General features: G+C 49.2%; 1 protein-coding gene across 2 annotated transcripts in view; it reads right to left on the minus strand.

Annotated features, from left to right (window-relative positions):
• PAK3 (p21 (RAC1) activated kinase 3) overlaps nt 1-23,319 on the minus strand; it is a 100,704-nt gene that overhangs the window by 59,854 nt on the left and 17,531 nt on the right. The window contains exon 1 of one of the 2 annotated variants that reach the window (XM_066202591.1): nt 918-957. The exons of the other annotated variant lie outside the window; for it this stretch is intronic. The gene's annotated coding sequence lies outside the window, so the exon portion shown is untranslated. Of the gene's footprint in view, nt 1-917; nt 958-23,319 lie in introns of those variants that run through there. 2 annotated transcript variants of the gene reach the window in all.

Raw genomic sequence — 23,319 nt, forward strand, 5'->3', positions numbered from 1 at the left:
GGCTTCTCCTGCCTGGATTCCCTCAGCCTTCCACGGTAAGTATCTCGCAGCATTTAAAGCGAGGCTCGTTTTCCGGCATCGGCGAAAACTGGATGTGAAAACGCCTCAATGACCAGCAAAAGGGGCCACTCGTGGCGGGTGCGTCTCCCCGCCGGAGAAGGGAAGCCTGGAGCGGCCAGACATCACGCCGGAGCACTTCCTCGGCTGGCTGGTGTACAAGTCTGGGACAAAGGGACAGCCCGGCACAGGGACCGGCTCCACTGTGGCATCAGGCACCACCGTGCACACACAGCGAGAGACCACCCTTCCCCGAACGGATCTCGGGAAAAAACTTGGCAGGTGCCAAGGTCAATCGGATGTGCGTTGCCAATAACGAGTATTAAAAAAAGGAGAGAGAGAGGAGAGGGGGAAAAAAAAAAAAAAAAAAAAAAAAGGAAAAGGCGGAGTTATTTATAGCCCAGAATTTCTCACTCCTCTGCAGAAGCGCAGCCCAGAGGCGGCATTGTTGGGAGATGGGGAACACACGCACCGCGGCCGCGCTCATGGCCGGTGCCGGCGCTGACACAACTTCAGCTGCGGATCTGCCAATCCCTCCCGCAGGACACCGGGCTCCGGCCACCGCCGACCGCCCGGCGACACAGGTGTCACTGCCGGCAGCGGCACCCCGGAGCCGCGGAGACCAGCCCGGCACCGGCGCACCCCGGCCCTGCCCGCGGCGCCATCCTCCCATCGCCGGCAGGAGACGGGGCGCCGCAGACGCGGCCACGGGCACCGCGCTCCGCCGGCGGCCGCAGGGCCGGGCCGCGGTTATCTGGAACGGCCCCGGCCGCGGTTACCTGTGACTGCGGCGGGTCATTGCCGCGCGGCCGGGGTTACCCGCAGCCGCGGTGGCTCGCCGCCCGCCCGGCCGGGGTTACCTGGAGCCGCCGTCGCTCATCGCCGCCCCGCCCGTCCCCCGCCGCCGCCGCCGCCGCCGCCGAGCGCCCCCCGGGCGCGGCCCGTCCCCCCGCGCCGCCAATCGCCGCGCGCGCGCCCGCCCGCCCCGCGCGTCGCGGGGCCGCCGCAGCGGCGCTGGCGCAGCCAATGGGCGCGGCGGGCGGGCGGTGACGACACGCGGGCCGCGGCCGGGGCTGGGGGCGAATCTCGTGTTTCGGGGCAGCGCGCCGGGAAAGCGCGGCGCGGGGGGGTGGCCGCCCTCCCGGCCCCCCGGCCGGGTGTCCCCTCGGAGCGCTGCGGGCGCCCGGGGGACGGCACCGGCGCCGGCCGGCGGAGACAGGGGTGCTGAGAGGCGTCATCGCGCTCCCTGCTCTTCGTCCGCTAGGAATGGGAAATGCACCGTGAAACTGGGGGCTCCCCCGGATGACGTGTGCGTGTGACAGCCTGTGCGCTTCTCCTGCCCGCATCCGAAGGTGGGAGAAGCCCGGCAGGAGTGAGGATGGAGCAACCGGCTCCGGCCGCTCCTGCGACAGAGGGCACTTCCTTGCCAGCATCCCCCAACGCACCAGAAGAAAAATCACAGTCTGTGTTTTCCCTTCTCCTTCGTTCTTTTAGAATCATGCTTCCCTAGGCAAAGTGTGGTCCCTTCTCCTGCTCCTTCTGAACCCACGAGTTCAGCTCCTCCGTGAAAGGTACCAAAAGCAGAAACGGACCCAGCTTTGATGAGGATGATCTCACATTTACAATATTTCCAGGGGAAAAAAAACCAACCAAACAAAAACCTGATAAACATGACCGATTTTACAATGTCTGCAGCAGAGCCCGCAGGGCCATGAGCACGGAGCACCGGCCATGCTCTGAGCTTGGGGCTGTGCCCTGTCCCAGGGCTGCCAGGAAGCTCCACCAGCTCCCAGTGCCACCAGTGGAAAGGGCTGTGCTGTTACATACCAAAGTGAGCATACCTTTGACCATTTTTTTGTTTGAGTTGTTGGGGATTTTTTCCTGATGGAGATGCACAGAGTACATGTAATAACACATTATGGAGCAGCCAAGGGGAGGCAATACTTACCTTCTGCTGGCTGCTATTGCCAAAGGTAAGGCAGGCCACCTCCAAGAGATAACAAACCATCCCAGCCCCACCACACGGCATGTGATCTTCTCTGACCACGAGTGATCAGGCTGCTGCCTCACAGCTCGTTCAAAGGACAGGTTCTCCAGAAGCTCACTGAGTCACCCCGTCCACGCTGAAGTGACAAGCAGCCCCGACTGAATCACCACCATCCCCTCCTGCTGTAAGCCCAAGTCTCACCAAGGTTTTCTTCCCTAGCATGAGTCAATCTGTCACTTAGCTGGCAGGTTCTGCAGTCATTACAGTCAAGCCATAGCGGAAATTGTCAGTGTTCTTTCCACTCCCACAGAGAATTACTCCTGTGGATAGATGACTTTCAGGATCCTCTAAGGTCAGCGGGAATTGTGCAAACCTGCTGTCCCTCCACAATGGAAGAAGAGGCCTCCCATTTTCTGCTGCATTAATGTCCACCCCAGTGACAGCACTGTGCATCCAAGAGGCTTGGGACAAGCAGTGGGGTAACTCCTGCAGGGGACACATTCTTTCTTGTTGAGCCAAAGCAGGTTACTTAGCAGAGAGTGCAGGGTTTGGCCTTCAGCTCTTCTCCCATCAAAGTCCATGCAAAGCTTTTGGAGGAATGTCCCTTTGACTGCAGTGAGGAAGGGAATGCAGCTGGAGCGGCTGGCAGGGTCCCTGCAGGCTCACCCAGCCCTGCAAACCACGTTGGCTGCTGCAAACTGCTGGTTCAAACAGCCCAGAGCTGGAAAGGACTGAGCACATGGGGGACCAGCCACCTTCAGAGTAAAAATCATTCCTGATGGCTTCAGAAAGACTGCTGGGTCATTTACCAGCCCCACACCCTGGAATACCACAAGCTGGGGGAAGTGCAAATCCCACTCACAGGTTTCCAAAAGAGGGAGGCAGCTCAAGGAAAAGCTGCAGACAGAGCATGGAATCAGGCAATTACAGATCTTAGGACTGAATCTGTGAGTGAATCACTTCCATTCCTTTAAAAAAGTCCAACTAAAATCTAGTTTTAGCATAAACTTTTAGCAGAACTGCTCTTACGAGCACCATAAGGAAACTGCAGGCTCTCTGAAGCACCGAGCCCAGTTTGGCTCCCTTTTGACTTTGCCAAAGGCTGGGCAACAACAGATGAAGGAAGAGTTTCAGTTTCCTTCCCCCTGTGAAAGAACAGAAACTTGACTCTGTGACTGCACGCAGTGAAAAAGCAGATCAGATCCCTTACGCTCAGCCCTGTCCAAAGCTACAACTCTCCTGGGAGCCAAAGAAACTTTGCAAGCATCGACTGTGCACAGTGGAGTTTTGCCTGAAAACGACAAAGGTTTTTAAATGTCTGTGCCTTTCAGGTTGGCCTCTGGAGACCACAAAGCCCTTGAACCTGTGCGTTTCAGCCTTCCAGGGTTCTCCAGCTATCTTTAAGCTGCTAAATGGAAGCCAACTGTCCCATATCGGATAGAAAGCTGATTTTGCATGCCTGTCCCATGCCTTCCTGGCAAAGGAGACAAAGAGAGGAAGCAAAAGCAAAAGCCCCGAAGGGGAAATTGCCCAAACCTCAGAGCTCCCTTGCTGCTCATCCCAGCTGTAACGAGGCTGATGACCCTGCTGGGGCTGCAGGGCTCTGCTGCACACTCTGAGGCACCAGCACTTGGCCCCACGGTCCCACTCCTCCCCGAGACTGCATTCCACGTGGGAGCCCCTCTGCCAGCCCTGCTGAGACCAGGCAGCTCCAGGAGGGGCTGAAATGGCACAAGAGCAGCACTTGATTAACCGTGCCAGGGGCTGATGTGGGGAGCACTGCGGGGAGGGGGCACAGAGGGATGCCGAAAGCTAACAATTAAATCTGGAGGCCTGCTTGGCCCGTGATGTCACGGCTTCCCAGCACCCCAGCGATTGGCTCTGGGTGAGCATCTGCTGGGAGCTGGGGATGGTTATTTGCCTGAGGTTCAGACCTTTCCCAGCGCCTCTGAATCAAGCTGGTTGTCCTGACAACCCGGATAGTGGCAGCTTCTGATAACCACGTAATGAGGTTGACACAAAAAGGAGCCCCTCCATCAGAGAGGTTTAGGGATCATTAATGTTTCCAAGGGAGTGTGAGAGAAGAAGAGGTGAGGGGACCATCTGGCGATGCTGGAGCACGTCAACAGCCTCCCTTGGAAAGGAGCTTCATTAGGCAGGAACCACCTACCGACACGCAGTGATGGGAACAGGCAGGCAGCCTGCCAGCAGCAAAGGGTCCCAACTGCTCAGCTGGGGAACACCGAGATGCAGGCACAGACAGGGCAAGGAGGACACACAGGTGCTGCCTGGGAAGGATTCAAGTTGCTGAGCGGTGAGAGTGCCCAGGGCTCACGTGGGAACAGGGCAGTGGCGCGGCCTGGGACAGGTGACACAGTGAGGCTGGCACACGGGGGCCTCCCCACGCTGCTGCAGCTCTCACGTGCTGCCTCTTGGAGGGGAGGGCTCTGTGCCTTAGTTTACCCCGTTTGCAGGTAATGATCAGAATACTTCCCACTCCTGTCCTGCAAATCTTGTTGAGGGCAGGGCGCGGACTCACAGCAATGCAGCTCATCCAAAGAGAATTCAGGCGTGACTCTGCTGTCCTGAGGATCCCTCTCAGCTCAGGTGCAAGATGTCCCCTGAAAACTGAACCTGTGGGATCATGCAAGGCACCAAACATCGTGTCTTCCCCTGGGATCTTCTCTTTGTCCTTCACCTTGTCCTTGTGAAACGTGGATTTCATTCACCCTGTGTTCAAGAGACCTGTGTGGTAGCTCCTGCGGCTGCAATAACAGCAGACTGAGGTGCTGCAGTCTGAAACCTTTGTAGTGGCAATAACACCATAGCTTGGAGAAGCTGCCAAACTGCTGATCCCCAGGACCAAGTTTCCTGGAGAAGAATTCATATTAAATTACAGACTTTAAAAAAAAAACCTTCCCTGTAAACAGGTGAAGTCTGAATCTTTCCTAAGAGGAGACAGAAATTACCTCCATAGATAAGTCCTTATGAATCTTCCAGCAATAATTGACAGAATGAGTCTTTTATGTAATTTTAATCTGTTTTTAAAATATTTAAGTGTAAACACTTGCTAAAGTCAGTATAAGACTTTACTAATACACTGAACACTTTATTTAGGAATGAAGTTTTTATATTAAAAGCTGCCGTACTTTTAGTACATATTTTTACCTCAAACCATGATTTCGCTATTCAAAATTAGTGCTCAAACTGTGGATTTAACTGAGATATAATAGGGCTATTAACACATGTCAATTAAATACCAATCAACTGCTAAAGACTGCATTTAACAGATACATTTCTTAATATACTACTGCTGTACCTCATTAAAGTGGTGTTGAATCTTCATAACTGTTGTAAACAATCAAGTGGGATATAATCCACCTCCAGGAGCTAGTAAAACTGAATGTAGTGCTCTCCTACTCTGGGGAGGTGTGTGATATAAAATTCAAAGCCGAGATAAAGATACAGCAGATTACACATAACAGAAATGCTCTCAGATTAACAGGAGGCATCAGGTTCACAACTCCCGCCTCTCCCAGAAAGGACAGGAATGTCTGCAAGGAGATCCCCGACCTGGAAGAGGGTTTTGCAGGAGGGAAACAATGTGACCTGCTGCTGCTCATAGCTGTGCTCTGCAATCCTACCTGAGCTGCCTTCAGTGATTCTTCCCCCAGTTTTGGCAGAGGGGAAACTGAGGCAAAGAGCAGCTCAGGCTGGGCAGCAGCTCAGTGGCAGCCGTACCGCAGCTCTGCCTCCCACGGATCCCCAGTGTCACTCCCAGTCCCCTTTTAGTTTTGTGAATTGCAATTTAAATCACCTTCCAACAGGAGCAGCAGGACTAACAGCTTGAATGTATCCAGCCCTACCTTAACAAGGCCTGTAAACAGAACACAGCTTCCTGCAGAAACACCAGAGGGACCCAGAATTTTTCAGGAGAATCCCTGTCAAATCCCTGGTTTGCACTTAAACATCAGCCATGCTCCTTCACGGGGAACATCCCATTTTTCTGAACACAGGCAAAGATGACCCACCTGCCTGCTGAGTTTTATCTGCTCAGGATGTTGGATTCAGTCTGCTGTCAGGACTGAGAAAGCCAAGATCCACCCTATCTACCCAAACAGCACAGAATGGTTTCCAGTCCTTCCTGGCACCAGAGAATGAGATTCTCCACCCAGAAAATAAGCTTGTTCAGAGTGTGGGCAAGCCACCACAGCCCAGCACAAACACCAGATTTACCAAGACATGGCCATGCCCAATCCCCTGCAGGAGAGAATCTCAGCAGAGGTGAGGGATCCTTTCCCCTGTAGGAACATCCACACATGACAATGGTGCAGTGCACCTTCAAGGCACAATCTGGCAGTAAAACCACCACAGCAGGATGGGCAAGTGCAGCAAATTTATCTTTTCCAAAAACAGTTGCCATTCAACGGTGATTCTTCACTGGAACAGCCACACATCACCGTGCCTCTGTTTTCAGCTTGCAAAATGTCTACAGGTGGGTGAAACATACAAAAACCATTCTCCAGGGTGTTTAGCTTTGTTTTAATGTGAAAAGCTTTTGTCAACACTCTAGATTTTTACACAAGTCACTCTCCATTTTCTCCCCAGCTACTTGTGAGCAGGAATGATACCAATTTTTGTGCCTGCCAAGAGATGTCAAAATAGAGAGGCTCAAGAGGTGAAATGTCACCATTTTGCAGACTGCCACACTGTGGCACTTCAGGCTTAACCATCCTATGGCAGCGTCTGTATCTGAGGTTTTAATTTCCATTCACCTCGATGTAAATCAATAAGACTGATTAATGAAGCACTGAGGTAGAGCAAGTGTGAAGCTGCCCTGCCTGCAGAGCCCTCAGCTCTTGATACCTGAGCTCAGCTCTGTCAGGGGGAGACCTGCTGAGCTCCCACCTTGATGCACAGAGTTGAAAAGGGTAAGCCATTGGTGGTACCTGGCATTCTAGGGTTTTAGAAATGCGGAATATGAAGGCCTGTATTTAACCTGTGACTGTCCAGAGCATCTCAACATGCCAGACCAAAACCACAGGAAGGTAACATCCAAAGGGAAGGTATGAAAATGAACTGCTTCAAGCAAATAAGGCTGTTGGAAAATGAAATGGGATTAACAGATTTTACCCTGGGACCACTACTGGATCTTTTTTAAATGCCTATTTCTTGGCCAGACATGTTTGCAATTAAAAAATCTTGCTCTCTGGCTCTTTTCCACTGAATGCAGTTTTGCTTCAGGAGCAGAAAGGGCTTAGGCAGGGATTCAGATCTCTTTCTTTGCACTCCATCACCACAAGATTTCACATGGGGATGATTCTGGCCTGAAGATGCTAGAGTGCTGTTTGCTGTGGAAGGGGAGCAGTGTCAAGCAGCTGCCAGGAAAACTTTGCCATACCTCATCTCCTGCTGCCTTCAGGGTGTTCTGGTGAAGGCAGAAAAGTCTGATGCCACTGAAGTCCACGATTTCCCTACGAGCCCTGAGACAGGGAGCCAACCTGTGAAGGAAGCAGCAAGGCACTGCAAAACAGGGTGGAGATACAGACTTACACCCAGAAACCAACACGCTGAAGAGGAAAGACTCTATTTTCAATTCATCATCCCATAATAACCCAGTCAAAGAGACTCCAAGCCTGGGCCGAGTTACCTCTGGCTGGCCTGTAGCACAGACAAACTTTGCACCCTCCCCAGACCCCAGACCTTCAGCCGTGGTGTCACAGGGAAGGGTCTGAGTTCATCCTTCAAAGAAGATGAGCCAGCTGAGGCTGCTTTCATCCCTAGTGGTTCCTTCCCCTTTCCACGCATGAAAGTGGATCCCTATGTCCGTGTGCCGCCTCCTGCTCATTCAGCTCTCCCTTGAAAATCCACTTTTCCCAGAGCAAATGTTGTGAATCTGAGAATTGACCTCGTACTAGATCAGTATGAACTGTGATTTCACAGGTGTCAGGGGTGAATATGAGCAGGGGTGCTGTGGAGGGCAAACACACAGCTCTGCACAATGGCTTGTGAGGGCTGGGGAATGTGGGTTCCCAGTCTGCTGCAATGCAAAGGTACCACAGGCATCAGGATAACATCAGCCCACAGGGCCTGAGGAAGAAAAAGGTCTTTATGTGGTTCCCTTTCCACAAAGGAAGGCTTCATCGCCTGGAGAATACCCCATGACAGTCAGAGTTTACTACCAGGCTGGCTCAGGGCAGTGCTCTCCCAGCACTAGAAGACCAGAGACAAGGGTTGTCTGTGCCCTTCCACTCCAGCCTGCAAGACTGAAGCCTTTCAATTAGAAAAAGCATGATAGAGAATGCCTCTCTTGACTTAGAGAACACCCTTCCCAAGCTTACTGGGGTTGTGACCTGGAAAATTAAAATGCAAGAAACTCTCCAGCTGCTGACCAGGCAAAGTGGTTGATACAGGATTAAAGATTGAAGGCTCTCTGCTGTAGCACAGAGTCATCAACTGCACTGGCTGAAGTGCCCCTCTCTTCTTTAGAGTGCCCAAAACCAGCTACAGCAGCAGGACTCAGACTGTCTTTGTCATATGAACAATCTGCAGCAGCTGAAGAGAAAGATTCCTCTGAAACCCGATGGAGAAGGGCGATTGACTTAGTGAGACTGACCACACCATGAGAGTAAATGGAGAATGTGCCAAAAGGCAAATTTGGGTGTACAGACCACCTCAGAGCACTTACATCTTCAGAGCAGAATATCCCCTTCCCCTCTTCACTGTGAACCCTCCAGCACCTTCCTTCCCTTTCTCCCCTGCACACACCTGCAGCTCACCTTACATCAGGACACAGCCAGTAAAATGTGCAAGATTTGTCTCCAAACCCTTGGTTTTGTTTGGTCACAAAGGGAACTCCAGAAGCAGCAGTGAAGCAGCATGATTTATATTCCATGTCCTTGGGACAGCTACAGTCTGCTTTGACACAGCATAGATGGAACCAAATATTAGTTTGAAGACAGAAGGCCACTATCCCAGGAATAATCCTTTTATCATAATTTCAGAGTCCAGAAAGCAGTGCAGCATGAGTTTTCTGACAAAAGAGTGTTTTTTTTTTCTTCTCGTGATTCTTGAATTATGCATTTCAGTGTACAAAACAACACAGGTTTGACAAGTCCTACCTGAACAGCAGAAGAGTTTTGAACCCCAAGATTAAGGAAATACATGTTCATTACTGGATTTGGTGGTGACCCACCTGCTCTCCTGACCCCACCTATCCACACTGCACTCCAGCCAACAGGACGCAGCCAGCCATAAAGGTGATGCCATGACACGACTCCAGCTTACACCAAGTAAATAAACCCGGGCTCCTGCCCTCCCTTCCCTGTGCTCCCAGTGTGGCTTTCCTGTGCAGCTGCCAGTCTGAATGCCAGCTCACTCTGCCTCTGGCTTTCTGCAGGACCCAGCCTCTCACGCTCCAGTGCATCCTTGCGGTTGAAACAAGATGTTTGCTCATCCATATTTTTAATCCTGTTGCTACCCTGGCTCCTTCTCGTTAGTGGCCTTGCAGAGTCATTGGTTCCACACCAGGGGAACAGCCCAATTATCTGGCACAGCCCAGGGGAGAGCCACTGCTCCAGGAGAGGGGTGCTTGCCCCAGTGGGAACAGCAGCTCTCCCATGGTGAGGGCAGGAAATCCCAGAAGTTCAGAAAGTCTCCACAAGGCAAGGGAGGAAGTGCCAGATAAATTCCTCATCACCAGAGGAAGAGAAACACCATCCTTCTGGCACATGCTGACTTTGTTACACCTCAGAGGGCAGCACACAACCCTGCAGATGCAGGTGAGGAGAGATTTCTGAACAGAGCAGCTCCCTGGGGCAGAGCTCTGGGAGTAAAGCAGCGCTGGGCAACTCCAGGGCACGCACACTCGCACTCACTCTTTCCAGGACAAAATGACATATGGTCACAGACTCAGAGCTGGCCAGTAGAGACGTATATTGCTGAACAGCGTGGGCTTACCCATCACCAGTGTTTCAGCTTCTGCTGGCTTGGACTGAAGCTCCCAAGGGACCACCTTAGGCAAGCCCAGTCACGCTGACCACGGGGTCTCCTTGGAGCTGACACCTACAGGTCAAGCTGTAGTTGAGGAGACAGCCTCACCCCACTCTCCCTGTGCACAGGGCAGCCACTTCAAGCCTTCAAGGGTTGCAGTATGAGGCACAGAAGAAGGTAAGACAAGCATTATGCATTTCAGCTAAGCCAAAACCTCTCTGCTCTCTTCTCCGCACAGACATCACCACAGAGACCCACCCCTGCTCCTCCAAGCTTGTCATCACATGAGACATGGGCTCCACCTCCCAGGAGAGATGGGATCTGTCAGTTCAGAGCTGAGGCACGTGGAACCCAGCTCCTCCAAGGAGACAAGTGACTGCACAGCCTCAGCTACACCCACTGGGGTCTGCAGTGGGGAAGAGGAGGCTGACTCGCCCTTTGGGTCCAGTCCCTTCACCACCTGCCTTCCCCAAGCTCTGCACCAGCAAAATGGGTTTTCACACTCAGTGCCGCACACAGTCTTGGGCACTCCCACGTGATTGCGTGTGGCAGCCGTGCTCTTTGTGAGACACTGCATGGCCCAGAGCAGACTGCACAGCAAGGTGAATCACAGCTGTGAACAAAAGGTCTGGACAGTTGCTGTGGCAAAAAGACTGGCGTTGCTTCAGACTACTGCTGCCAATTACCTCCTGGTTGTACAATGAATCTCTTATCACCTTCTCTCACCAGTGCTGGGCAGGAGGAGCTTTACAGCCTTTGCTTTTGCCTCACTAATCTTTGCTGGACTGACAAGTCCCATGGACCAGGAACAGACTGCTCTCCTGGCTCAGAAACAGAGCCCACACTTTGCCTTCACTGACTGCTGAAAATGTGCCCTCAGATGTCCTGGTGGGCCCTTTTTGTCTTCTAATGGAAGCTGAATGTCACTGCTCACCCCACCAGGAACAAATGCCAGCAGCATGAAGCCCAAACTCTGGCCACTTCTTGCACCAGGCAGCAGCTGGACCATCCGCCCCAGGAGAGGGGCACTGGGCAGGAACGTGTCGCCCCATGTGATGCCAGCATGCCTGTTGTCAAAAAACCCCAGCCTTTGGTGGTGGCACCAGTCAGCGCTGAACTAGCAGGCCTGCATCTCCACATCCCGTCAGTGCCCTCGTACCCACCAGATGAACGATGAGCTGCTCTGAAATGGAAACAGGGTCTCACCAACCCAGGACTCTCTGCTTACTGCGGCACAGTGTCTGACCTCAGCAGGTGAATCTGCCCTGCTCTGCACATGCCAGAAGTGATGGGGGCCCTTCAAAACGCTGAGACAATGTTGTGTATTCATGAGTGCCATCTGCCGGCCCCTTCTCCATTAACCTTTCCAAAGCCACTGAGTGGAGCGTGGAGCTCTCCACATCCAGAGCACACAGCTACCGTTGGCTCCTGTCCCCTTCCTAGCAGGGGAGAAATTCTGGGCCTTCTCCAATATCCCAAACTTTCTGGTCTCATCAGCTGCTGGAAATAAATCAGGTAGATCCATTCTGTAATCTGCTACACTAATTGTTTAAGTAAAATGAACAGGTTTCCCTGGTAGGATTAAGCATAAGAGTTAACACTTGAGACCTCAAGAGATTCTTAGTGATGCTTCCACTGTCTGGATAACCAGACATCAACACAAAAAATACCCACCCAACATATTCCTGTACTGGCTTCTTCCACAAAAGACTGTTAATTAGGGCTCACAATCAATGCTGAGAAGTGAAGGAAGTGTGTTAGTCTCTCTTCTATGTTTGTAAATCCCCAGAAGCAAAATCCAAAGAGACTTGCACAAAGTCACAAGTGAAGCAAGAGCACTGCCAGAAACAGAGCTCAGAACTCCTGGCTCCCAGGTTCTTCCCACAGAGAGAGAAATGTTGGTAACAAATCCCCAAAGAGGTGGGAATGAGCAAGAAAATGACAGTGTGCAGCCTCCCTGTTTTCACATGTGAGTTAATTAGATTGCAGCCTAATTAAAATACAGCCTCTGCATCCTGCCTTTCTTCCTTGTGACGCTGGCAGCAGGTAGAGGTTGTCCATGCATTTGAGCAGCAAGCTAAGAAACACCTTCTAACTGTGGAGAGAGTGGAACAGGCCTGTGATGGGGCTGGAAACACCAACTGTGCTCATGGAAAGCACCACTGGAGATAGATACCTGCATGGCAGAGGGAGAGAAATGAAAATACAGAAGGCTCCTCCTCCTCCTAGCGCTTCTTTCCACAGTAAACTTGGTTTTAGAAGCACCAAACACTTTCCAATGAAGTTGTGTTTGACACCTCTAGAAAGCAGCTCCTGCACTTTGGCAATTAAAACCAACACCAGTCCAATATACTTTTAGTGTTTGGAGTTAAAGACTGCAAAAGCAAGTGGCAATTGCACATCTCTGGATCACAGGGAAGCTGGAGAAGTGAGGGCAGTACTTGTGTTGTGGTATCTCTCCTCCCTTTCTGCCAGGAACACGGTAGGAATGGAATGGACACAATTTACGAAAGGCCACGGAAACGAAACATTAACCAAAGAGTTGACCTCCATGCACAAATGGGACAACTCTACCACAATTTAAAAAGGGGGTTTTGTCTAAAGAGTTTTTATAGAGGGCAATGGTCTGGTCAATGAAAAAGCTGGATTTAACCTGTTTAATCTCCAGCCAGGTCTGATCAAGAGCTCCCTGGGAAAACCCAACTGTTGCCACCATTGTGCAGAGGCAGATGTGTCACAAGCACAGGCTGTCACTGCTGGGGGAAGGAGGTGTTCAGGTACCAGGGGAAGAGGACAGCCCAGGTTCTTATGGAAACCTGCAGTTCTATGTCAGGAGGAACAGTTACAAAATAAAATACCAAAATCTCCCACTACAAAATCAGGCCATGAGTGACCAGAGGTGAAATGCTAAAACCAATACGAGTGTGCAGGAGGGCTGAGCCACAGAGCCAGAGCACCCAGGAGATGCCCAAGGCAGCTTCACCCAGGCTGCACAGCCAACAGAATTCCCTGCCAAGACACAACCTCCAGATGCAGACAGTGCTGGAAAGTGTAAGTAGTTGGCAGATGGAAAGGCAAAAAACATCTGTAAACTCCAAAGGTAAAAGACATAACTCTCGCCCCTAATAACTCACAGATGTATTCTTCCCTGTCTTGTCTGCAAACATTTCAAGGCAGTATTGCATTTCCTACTGAACTGTGATGCCCACAGAAGGGAACTCGGCTGAGATGACACAGTGCATTGAAAATGAAGTTTCCGAAAGCATTCGAGATAATGGAAAGGAAAAGAAGGGATCAGAAGCAGTAATGAATGAACACAGAGACAGGATTTCACTGTACATCAGAACTCGGAGCTTCAAAATCACATGGAAGTCCCAGGTTTCCTAGCTGTAACAGGAAATAGCTCAGGAGATAGACTGAGGGCTCTGAGGTAATTCATTTTCCAATAAGACAATGCAGTCTGCAGCCAGAGCATCACATTGCAGTCATGCTGCCTGCTACTCAGAGTGAAAAAAGATCAAAGAGCAAACAGGAACCAATCCAGCCAGGCACAGGGAGAAGCTGCAGCCCCATCACTGTTCTCTCCCAGCTCACCTCCCTGAATGCAGGGAGTGTCTGCAGTTTCACAGACAAGCTGGCAATGCCAAGCAGCCCCTTTCCCCAGCACAGCAGGGTCAAAAGAGGCAGAACTCCAGAATGGCCTGGCTGCGAAACAATAAAAAAAAATAAAGCCAAAGAAGTACATGTCTTTATGAACTTTGATCAGCTTCCATTCCCTTTTCTCTTCTGTTTTGCTGTCACCTGTCATTAAAATTAAATAACATTTGGTCTGGTTGCCATGTTAACACTGCAGACTCAGTCAGTCAAACTCAGTCCACCCTGCTGGATACTTGCTCTGGTACACTTGATGGAAAAGCACAGTATAAGAGGGGGCTCATTCCTGCAAATGTAAATGCCTGATGCCTACCCAACTCAGAAAAGAAGTAAAAAGGGATTGGAGCCACATTAGATATAGAATTAGGATGATTCTATGCAGGTGTATCAGTAGCTACTGTTAAACAGCGTGAAAACACCTGATCCACAGATCCACAAAGGATCTGGGACAGAGAACAGCAGCAGCACAGTGTGATGCCCAGCCCTCACCCACTGTCTTTACAACGAGCAGTCAATATTCTTGCAAAGGGGCCTGCTTATGTTTCACATCTGTGTTATCTTCCATGCCCATTTCAGTCCTGATCTCAACAAAGTGCTGCTCGTCTCTTCTTCCCAAACATCACCTACCCAGTTCTGCACAGCCATGAGCTGGTCATGTATTTCCTTGCCTTGAGAAGTCAGGATGAGGACACTCCAAAACCCAAAGAACAATCAAGCAATGCTGGATGCTCCTCAAATCATCACTGTAGCATGGACACAAAGCTTTCTGCTAGCGGGACAGCATTTCAGGAGGATTTCTGCTTTTCTTCTCTCTTCCTGATGCTTCCTCCCAAATCAGGCTGTCTCCCTGCCTAGCTCTCACTGCAGCTGCAGGGAAAGACAAGCCATTTTGCTTGCATGGCTGCCTCTGCATTTCAGGCTGATTTGTATGAGACGCTGCCACCCAGCACGATTTGCATACACACCAAAGTTCCAGACCTGCACAAAATGAAGCAGGAAAGCCATTTGTCTCTCCTCCCAGAAAAGGTTAATGGCATGGATTCTTTGCAAATGTTTACTGTTGAGTGTTTCCTAAGCCTCTGAGCTATAGAATTTGTACATAAAAGGGGGTTCACCCTCTTCCCCCAGTCCCACAATCCTATTTGCTTCAGATTAACATGAATGACCTCTACTTCACTTGAGCTTATTCACTGCCCACAGAGCAGGGCCTGGTGGTACTGAATTATTTCCCTGCCATCATGAAATGCTATTCAGCTGCATAGGAGGGGACAAGGCTGCAGATGCAGGTGTTAGCTTTCTAGAACATTAACTGTTCAGCACCCAGACAAGACTCCTATTTAAACCTTGCTCAGATCAGAAGGGCTGCAGAAAACCATGACATAAGTACGAGATACCTGGACTTAACACACCAGAACACTAGGCCCAAACATGTGATGAAGAAAACATTAATTACATGGTAATTACATGTGATCACACATGGCAGGGGACAAAGCAGCCCTGCCATGAAATGCTTCATCTCAGCTCCTCCTGCTGCTCCCTCCCTCCCTCTCTGTCCTCAGCTGTGTCAGTCACCCAGTGTGCCCCACACTTGCTGTCTTAAGAGTGCATCAGAGGCTCTGGGGTGGGTGCTCTTTGAAATGGTTTAATTTAAATTGACATATGAAGTGCCACCTCCAAATTAAGCCAGGCTGAAGAAAGCCCTTCAGGACCTTTGTGTCCCTTCTCTCTCTCTCTCTTTCTTCCCCTCTCACATTGCTCTAAAGAGAGCTTGCACATCATTCACCATTCTGGCCACCAAGGGAAAACAACTCCTACCTGAAAGGTGTCTTCAGCTGCATACTCTAAGGGCAGGGAGGATACTCTCATTTCCCCAGTCCTCCAAGAATAACAGCCCAGTCTGAAGTCCCTCCACAAGTCAGATCTCCTGTGTCAGACACAAACCCAAATTATTTTGGCATATAAGCACAGATCTGCACTGAAAGAATGGCCATTGGGCAATTCGAATCTGTTTTGCTCCTTGGTTCTCCAGGCAGGCTGCCTGACTGACTGCACCCTTTTACTTAGGAAAACAAATATTAGGCCCAATCTTCAGCTGGCAGAAAGCCACAGAGTGCCATCAATTCCTCTGTTACCCTGACTGACATTTTGACCTACGGCCTACAACTGCATTGAAGCTCTTAGTTCCTACCTGTACCTCCCATACTTTCAAATGGCACAGTAACTCCCCTCACTCATTTTTGCAGCCCAGGGACTGATTTTCTCAGACCTCACCGCATCAGGCTCACAGTGGTCACCCTGTGCAGCACCTGGGCTGCCTGGCAAAACTTAACTCCAACATGGACTTTATTGCATCGGGTTTGGGAGCTTTTGCAGAGTTCAGACACAACCTGTAACTGCTGTATTTAAATGTTCCGTTTGTTACTACAAAACAGGATCCTGCCCAGAGAAGCAGAGACTGAAATCTAAAGTAGAGAAGTGTAAAGGACTGATGGCAATTCCTGTCCTGCTCCCACAGAACAAGGCAGTCAAACTATTCAAGTACTTTGAGCACCTGGACTGTCCCAGCAAAAATTCCATCCTCAAACTCACCGAAGAATTACATCCCATCCCTTACCCTGCACAGGCAAGGATTTGCTCTTGCATTCAGTGACTGATGGTTGGGGTTTCGGTTTAAAAAGCAAAAACATCTGTTTACTGAAAATCACGTGTGATTCTTGTGATGAGCAAAGCCATTTAAAGCAGTCAGAACCTGGGGGAAGCAGGCAGGACACAGAGGGGGATGTGGGGCCCCTCTTCAGCACACACACGCTGACCTTCAGTACGTGTGTGCTGTAAAAAAAAGCCAGAGTCTGATGAAGACTGGTAGGATAATCAGAATAAGGCACATTCCTCTCAGACAGACCAGAGTAGCCAGCTTTTTTTAGCTTCACCAAACAGAGGCTAAGAAGGGTCATCACTGCAATCCAGAAATAACTAAAAAGCAAACACCAAGGAAGACAAATAGCTAGTCAAGATCAGTGACTAGAAATAACCAAAGGATAAAAAGGCCATGAGCAAATTTGCACTGGAAATGATAATGTTTCTGTGACCAGAAGGATGAGGCAGAAGCTACTTTTCAACAGAAATAATGGGGGCAAGAAATGTTTAACCATCTTTGGGCATTTATAAAGGAGACTCTAGGGCATGATACCTGCTGTCAGTAGAACTGAACCTTGAGCTTCCTCACTCCAGTGTGTGCTCAGCTCAAATCCAAAGAAGAAAAAAAAATAAAATGAAGGGAAATGTCAACATTCACAACTCTTGTCAAAAATTCTCTCATTAAAACTAGGCCACAAAAACAGCAAGCTGTGCAAGGAGGAATGCCCAGAGGAGAAAAATGGCATCTTGCTGAATTCAGGCTCTGCTAATTTGTGGCTCCCCATCACAGACACTTGGCCCACACTTGTTCTCCAGCATGAATTGCCAGTTGGAATTTTCCTGTAGCACATCTACAGGGAGGCATCAGGAAACTGAAGATGCTGGGAATAACCACCCAAAAGCACTCTCCTGCAGTGAAACAAACTGTTAGAGAGGACAAGGAGGATTATCTGCTGGCCTGTAGGATGGTTTATGCAGACATTCTCATGAAGGAAATGGTCATCTCTGCCTGTAGATTCCTCTGAAAGCCTGGCAGTGCCACTGAAGGACTATTTATCATGATCACTAGGGAACTCATCCTTGTCTCCTCGCAGGCGTGGAGCTTGTGATCATCTCCTTACTTGCCTCCTAAGGTAGAAATATGAAAGGAAAATGAACGGAGAGAAGGAAAGCAAGAAAATGGATAAAACAAAGGGGGGGAGAGACACAGCTGGAAGGACCCCACTGTTCAAAGCACAGTGGTCAGCAGTGGAACAGATCCTCTGCAGCCATCTGTAGCTCACTCCTATCACCCCAAGAAGGAATTGATCGATGTATTAGTTTCTGCATGGACAAGCAGGAAGGATTCCTGCCCCTGTCCTCCACCACTTGCAAGCCCTGCTGCTGGCAGGATAAAAGGACAGAGAGCTGAGGCAATGGAGAGCACAGAAACTAAACCTCAGCTCCTGTCTGCCCTCTGCCAGGTACGTGCCACACATCCCCTTCCCAGCTGAGAGGAAGTATCAAAGGAAAACAGGCAGGGTGGTGACCTCATATTTGGGGAGTTTTTCAGAGGCACAGTGACGTGACCAGAGAATCAGCAAGTGGCTCTCTTGGGACTGACAGAGCAAAAATAATGGTAAACAGCTTGCCTCATTTAGAAGATGCTGCCTGGTGAAGAGCTCTAAAGACTGAACTCTCACTTGAGGGAGGCAGTTTTGACGGGGCAGAAGCCAAAAGCCTGTCCAAAACTGTGATCAACATCCATTTGAGTTTAACCACAGGAGCAAGCTCAATTAACATGGCTGGTATAGTAGAAAGTTGTGCAAAGTGACTTACAGGATTTCTCTTTCTTCTTTCCCACAGAAAAAAAAAAAAAAAGAAAAAAGTTGTTTGTCAGTCCCATCGGAATGCCTTTGATCTCAACACTGATGTAAGCAAAAAACCGAGAAGAAATCAAAGAAAAAATAAAAGAAAAAAAGCTCTCTGTAAGAGAGCATCCATCTTCTCTCCACACACTGCTTTGCCTCTCCAGACACAGGTGACTCCTGAGAGCTGGCAAGGTACAAACAGAGAACAGCCTCACACACCCCAGTGTGCCCTGGGCACTTTTGGAAGGCTCCACCAGATCCTCCTTTCTGCTCTGCTTGTGCTAGCTATGTTAATAAGTGATAAAGGTTTCTTGTGCTGTAGTTACATCTTACAGTCACACACAGTTCTCCTCTCAACAGCATTCTCCCTCTTTAAATTCCCAGAAGTAGGGAAGCACAGTCCATGCAGTTTAAGGATCTTCTGTATTTTGAATTTTGAAGCCATCATCATGGGTAGATGAACTAAACTGGCTGGGACTACTTACAAAAACAAGTTATCAGCCCTCCACAGGCTTGCAGAAGGTCAGGGCTGCCAGGCAGAGAAACCTAAAATTCAAGAAAGGCTGTCTGTGTATTAGATCTTAATTTAGGCATGGCTTGGGAATTTCAGCACTTTCTGAAGGCTGGGCATGCAACTCCTCTCCCTGAAATCACGGGAGCTATTAGTGAGCTCAGAATCAAACACACACGAAGCACCTCCTGACTCGTGGCCAGGATCAGTGTCTGTGGAGCAGTCTGATACTGCCTTGTGCAGCCCTTTCTTTACAAGATGATCTTATCAGAACCCCTGTATAATAATTATTCTGTTGAAATGACATCCGTTGAGATCAGATTAGCCTTATTTTAGCTTTTCCAGGAAAAACCTGAAAGCCTCCACAGACGCACATCGCCTCTTCTGATGTCAGCAAAAATGTTGCTGTTGGTTTCGGGAGAACCGGGATTTCATTGCAACACTGAGTGCTCTGAGTGTCACTAGGCAAAACTGGGACTGCCCCAGATTTCCCTACAGTTGTTAAACAAGAGAGCTATCAGTTCTAAAGACAAAAGCAGAACTGTAAACAGTGCCACTTGCAGTGATGATGGTAATTGGAGGGGAAAAAAGGAGAATTAACATTTCTCTGTGGCACTGGAAGTTCCTAGTAAATGCTAGAAATTGCAACAGTGTTCAGTGACAGATTATTGTTCAGAGAAGTCTTTCTCACAATCACAATTTTTTACCTCTACAGCCTTTAATTACCAAAATTTCTGTCTGGGTTTGCACTGGCCCTCTGCAATCTGGAAGCTGTTCAGGTGGTCACACTGCAGCAGAGAGCCTGAACACTGAGCCTGAGACCTGGGAAAGGTGCTCAGGGTGTCAAAACCTCCTCCACAGCAGGGCTGCTGCGCCTGGGCGGTGCAGGAGCAAGCCCCAAGTCCAAGAAACAGGCAGAAAGTTCATGATCCTTTTGGGAAGAGCACTCCTGTTGGGGGGAATGGAACGTTTATTGACATTCATTCCCAGTGAGGGGCTGTACAGCCACCCCTCCTGCTGAGCATCACACCCCCAGGATCAAACCACAGCCAAGGGAGAAACTGGAAGGTTAAAGTCACAAAAATTCAGTCAACCTGTCCCAAAGCTTTGGGTCTCAGGAGAACATTCAATTCAGAGAGTTTCCTCAGCTCCCCTGAAGCTCTGTTTATGGCTGATTAATCTAGACATCCAGCAATGACCATAACTTGATAAATCGCCGTGTGCAGGAGGTCATTTTTAAAGCATCATTATGTACATTAGAAAGCATTAACACTCATGACACCATAATTATAATCTAGCCTCATCTGGCATTACCTGGCACTGGGGAAGAGTGTGGTGGGGGACAGTTTGCTTTAATTCCCAATCTAATTAAAATTCTCTTTTGTTCCAGCAGCCAAAGCCATCTTCCATTTTAAAAGCATAGCAATGCCTACCTGCAATTATGAAACAAGTAATTTCATTTAAAAGCAACTGCTCCATACAAGAAACTCCTGCACCTTGGATGTCCTGGTGGAAAAACATGAATCTTTATCACAGAGCTGGCCAGTTGTGGCTCCCTATAGCCCAGGACTACTGTAAAATCGAAATTTATAAAGATGGAAAGCTCACAGCTTTGCAGGGCAAAACCACAGCTGTATTTCATACCTCACAAAACCTGCTCTGTGCAGCAGAGAGTTAAGTAAATTTTTGGCATGAGGCACAGGGAGGATGCCTGGTTCTCTGCACAGTTGCCAGGTTCACTTACAAACCTATTACCCTCAGCGTGAGAATTACAAGGCCAAACACCACATCTTGAATAATTCAGCAAGTCAGCTTGAAGGACGGTAGCAATTCCTTCTCACTTTAAATCCTGTCCCCTTCTTCCCCACGCTGATCTCCTGGGACTGCACTAAGCACAGAGCAGCAGGCAATAAAGGAACCAGCAGTTAGCACAGACAGATGCACAACGCCCCACCCTCCCTTCTCCCCCGAGTGCCCAGCAGGAAGGATTCTCCCCTGTCTCTTCTTTCTGCTGATCTGGGAGTGAGAAAGAGAAAACAAAAGGTTATTGATCCGATCTCCAAATCCAGAAGTGCAGAGCATCCCCAGGCTGCAGGAGAGGAAATCCCAGGTCAGGTGGTGTCAATAGTGTCCTCTGCCTGGCAATGCTTCTCACAGCTGACACAACTTTCAAGGTGCCCAACACCAAAGCCACAGGGTGAGGTCAGAAACTCCGACTGGGTTTATAAATCCCAGTTTAACACATGCCCACCGTGATTTATGAACATGGGACACTAATGGCTGGGCTCAGCATCACTAAATCAGACCCTCCTGCTACAAGTAAGCTGGATAAAGCAGATCATTTCATTTGATTTATACCGCAGATAAATCAACATTCATCTGCGAGTGATTTGTTAACACATTGCAAGATCTTCCAATCACTTTCTGGCTTTCCATCAATGAAAACTTTTGGGAATTACATCACTAAATCCTAGACTAGAGGGGCAGGGCCATGAATCAAGTCTTGAGGCAGAACCAGAGACTTTCCTAAACCCAGAGTGTCTGGTTGTTCCCTCCCTTACTCCCAAAGCCTCAGCCTCTGCAGTCTGGAAGAACCCCCTTCCATTCCACAATTAATTCAACAATTTGGCAATATAGCTGGATTCTGCCACTTTCAGAATGATTTTACAATCCAGAGATGCTTGCTGAGGACAAAGCAGAACCAGAGTGCCATTTTCAATGCAGCTGATGAGGTGACCTGTGCCTTTTAAGCGGACAGCATGACTACCTGCACATGAAACACCTCAGTCCTGATGAGCTGTGCCTCGCATTAACTGCACGAGCTGCAGCCCAGAACCAGTGAGCTTTGGCTCCTGGCTGCAGGGCACATTCCAAACCTTAGCAAGTGCTAGCACAAAGTTCCAGCACCTGATTTGTGTAGTCTCACTCCCAGACTGGGGACTTGAGATCTACCCTTCAAATATTTACACACACACACTTCACACACCAGACTAGACACTGTGGAAGCAGAGCTGCAGATATGCATAATACACCTTTTTTTTTTTTTTCCCCCTATGATATTGTTATGAAGTAGGAGGTGAGATTATTCACATATTAGGCCTTCAGTCTCCAGGGAACTGTCTGTGATTTCTATATTTATACTTTCAGTGTTGTCACAGAAAACATTGCAAGAGATTTTGATCTAGAATACCGATGGAAATTATAAAAGAAAAATCTGGCATTTAAACCTCATCCCCAAAGCTCAGGAAAACACAGGCGCTCAGATTTTTGCTCTCCTCTTCCTTAAAACAAAAGGGCAGAGGAAAGCAGCAGGAGGCCATCACACAAATGGCAATCTTAAATTGATCAGGCTATCAAACAACTGTCATCGAGGAGCAGAAAACAGATTAATGAGCATTCCTTATTGACTGGTCAAGTAACCTGGCAACACTTCACTTCGAAAGCTGACAACAGCAGGACTCTCTAATCACTTCCAAGCAGGAGAGGACCTTTCCTGTGCCACTGGGCAGCACAGCTCTGGCCTTTTGCTCTTCAGCATGCGCAGAAGATTAAACAGGACTTAGATCCAATATTGGCTGCTAAGCAGAAACAGCCCAAAATTTGATTCCCAACCACGTAAGCACGAAGACAAATGTGCTTATCTAGGTCAAGAGATGCATAAGTAAACATTTTCGACAACCTATCATAGGTTGCTGCCTAATACTAATGATAAAGTTTTGAAGATGAGCGACAAGGAAGTGATAAGAAAATGCAGGGGATGACACGGTGGACATTTATGTCCCTGCACTGTCAGCATCACCACGGCCAATATAACTGTTCATGTTGGCTCAATCTTATTCTGAGGAGAAGTTCTGTAGGCTGGGGAGACTGTGAGAACATCGCTGCTTTCAGTGCAGTGCCCAGGCCCCTTGTGTGAGTCTGGGCTCTGAACTACCCTCATTTTACACATAGCACCCATGCAGATCTCCCTTTCTGTATCTGCCCAGTTCAGATAGGCTGCAAACACATTCCAGGCCATCAACCATGTCACAACCACGAACTCGAGCACAAAATATAAATAACTAAAATAAAATAAAGCTATTTCATTATATGGCATTTTAACGAGATTTTATAATTATATTGCATTTGGACAATTAACTCCCTTCAGCTCTTTGCAAATCCCTGCCTTAGGCAATGACCTTGTGCCAGCGGCCACCCCAAATCAACGTGTAAAACAAAGTCCAGGGTAACTTATGTCTCTGCTGAGGTAACTCCAGAATGAAGGCAGCCACCGTGGCCAGGACACACAGCAGGAGCGCTCCCTCCAGCCACGAGCCACTGGGGCATTTCCCCACACAAGATGTCACACTCAGAGCCTGGCACAAGTGGTTTTCCTCTGCTCCACAGGCCAGCAAGGCTGACTGACAGGGAGGAGCATCACTTCATCAGACACTGACACCACGACTGCAAGGAACATGGAGGGGGATGTCGTCTCTGGAATCTCCCTGGTGAATATTAACCTCTGCCAGCCTGTCTCTCTTTTACCAGCTGGGAAGGAAGGACGAGTTCCCAGATGCCAACTTATGGGTCAAGAAATCTAAGTTCTCCCTGGGAACTACATTTCTAAATAAAACCCATCCCTTCAGTGCAGC

The sequence above is a fragment of the Chamaea fasciata genome, unplaced genomic scaffold (genome assembly GCF_029207755.1).
Source record: "Chamaea fasciata isolate MVZ Bird 193981 ecotype frontalis unplaced genomic scaffold, bChaFas1.0.hap1 SCAF_22, whole genome shotgun sequence".
NCBI lineage: Eukaryota > Metazoa > Chordata > Aves > Passeriformes > Sylviidae > Chamaea > Chamaea fasciata.